Source organism: Cavia porcellus, unplaced genomic scaffold (assembly GCF_034190915.1).
Source record: "Cavia porcellus strain 051 isolate PalLab524CR breed Dunkin Hartley unplaced genomic scaffold, mCavPor4.1 scaffold_18, whole genome shotgun sequence".
Taxonomy (NCBI): domain Eukaryota; kingdom Metazoa; phylum Chordata; class Mammalia; order Rodentia; family Caviidae; genus Cavia; species Cavia porcellus.
In genome coordinates, this window is record NW_026947501.1 from 66402250 (window position 1) to 66404598 (window position 2349).

Here is a 2349-nt window from a genome sequence, read left to right on the forward strand (position 1 = left end):
CACAATTTTTGTCTTCACACTATTGCCCACTGATTTGAGAGTAAAAAGCCAAATGCAAATTCATTTTTGATGTAGTGCAGTACCACTCCTGAGTTTGACTTTTAGTAACCCCACTGAATACAATTAAGCAAACTCATAATGCTATAATTGAAATGGTATTAGATAATCGCCCATGCAATTATTCCAGGTATTTTATTATCATTAGCAGAGAAGAAAAACCGATGGTATATTTTAATATCAAATGTTGCTTGAATGTGAAGACACACTTAATGCTAATGCACCTATTTTATAACAAATTGCAGGCTGTTGTTTAGATAGAAGACAATAAAAAGGTTGGTTTTGAGCATGGAAAGAATTATTAGAAGATTTGTATGTGGTCTCCTGTATAATTTTAACTAGTAACATTCCCATCTCACTTGTGCACGGAGTGACTTCCAGAACTGTTGATCTTTGTCATCAAACACATCGTGCATCCATCAGATCAGTGAGTGCAAGTTATTCCCTCAGGAAATGAGAAGAAGTCTTCAACTGTCCTGGTTTACTTCATTCATCTCTTTTCAGTCATGGGGCCACACTATGGGTGTTCGTTCTTTCTGAATCCTATGAGGCTTGCCTTAGTTCCCTTGCACCTCATTGATATGCAGCATTCCCCATTCATTCTTTGTCAACTTACCAGTTATTACAAAATTTTCTGTACCATTTCCATTTTGAGAAAGAAATTGTGATTTTAACCCAACGATTTTGCATTCTTATCTTTATCTTCTTGATAGGTTACTACAATATAAAAATAGACACCTGGTCTCTCTCTCTCTCTCTCTCTCTCTCTCTCTCTCTCTCTCTCTCTCTCTGTCTATCTATCTATCTATCTATCTATCTATCTATCTATCTATCTATCTCCCTTTCTTTAAATAATGAATGCTTCAGGAATTTACATGTCAACCTTGCACAGAGTCCATGCTAATCTTCTCAGTATTGTTCCTACTTTGTATATGTGCTGCCGAAGCGAGCAGTCTGGTCTCTTATTTGGTAAGATCAATTCAATATCACCTTTCTAAGGTTTCAGTCATTTAGTATTTTCTGATTACCATTTTAGAGACTAAATATTTATGCTTTCTCCAAATTCCTTAATCAAAACATAACTCCAGTGCCATGGAATGTTGGTACAGCCACTGAGAAAAGGTTAAATTTAAAAGAAGTGGTGTCATGTGTGACAATAGTGCACTTGTGGAAGGTCATACATTAGATAACTCTTTCCAACCCTGTGAACAAATAGTGCGAAGACAACAGCCTTCAACCCAGAAGAAGCCCTCACTAGACCCCAGTGAGACTGGAACCCTGACTGCCACCCCCAAGAACTTTAAGAAAGCAATCCTCTTACAGATGTAAACTACCCAGCCTACTGTGCTTCATAACAGCAGCCTAAACTCTCTAAGTGACACATCAATCTCATCCCATGTTCTTCCTTTAAATAGCTTCAAACTTTCTGGAGTGTGCAATTACTACTAGCTTCATTAGTAAATTCTAAGTTTACAATGACAGTGTTATTTTGAAAATAAATATGTACTGTATGTAAAAACCATGGTTTCTAAATTTAAGAAAAAAATGTTTTGTCCATAACTGATGCTCAGAGGTGAGTGAACCTGTTGAAATATAATTGATTTTTGTTATTTAAAAAAAAGCTATATTACAGATATCTGATGTAAAATATATAACATTTTAGACCACTTATCAAAATAAACCTTAAAATATAAATTTTCTACATAGAATGTAAATGTTAAGTTCTGCAAAATATGTATAAAAGTGTCAAAAAGAAAAAAGCAAGATTGGTGCAGGGGAGAGTAGGGAAGTGAAAGAGGAGGAAAAAGAAATTAAGATGTGTTGCAGATGTGTACCAACATCCCACAGGGAATGTCCACGTTATGTACTACAATCATGTACTAATACATTTCATGCTTTAAAAGTTAATTGTATTGGTTAGATGTCCTGTCACAGACACAGTTCTCCAGCACAAATTTTCTGTATTAGCTTCCCTGTGTCTGAGACACAGTATCCAACATCCAACATTTAAAAAAGAAAAGCGTAATTCGGCTCATGGTTTGAAGGGATGCAGTCCAGGGTCAACTGCCTAAAAGGCAGTCACCTCACGGTAGGAGGAAGCAGGGGAGTAACCATTTTGGTCCGTGTAATCTAAAAAGCAGCAACAGATCACTATCCCAGTGACAAACCAAATTGGTCATGAACTGATCCAAATTTCCTTGTAAGGTCAACAATGAACCTAATCCCTGAATTTGATTTGATTGGTGACAAATTCAGTTTAGGTTCAGACTCATGGAAATATTTAAGTTCATG

At 36.1% G+C, this 2349-nt stretch overlaps 1 non-coding gene across 1 annotated transcript; it reads right to left on the minus strand.

The window, feature by feature from the left end:
* Nucleotides 1–904: 904 nt before the first annotated feature.
* On the minus strand, nucleotides 905–1009 carry LOC111755332 (U6 spliceosomal RNA). Its single transcript, XR_002789889.1, has one exon. It is a non-coding gene; the product is annotated as a U6 spliceosomal RNA (small nuclear RNA).
* Between the last annotated feature and the right edge of the window lie 1340 nt (nucleotides 1010–2349).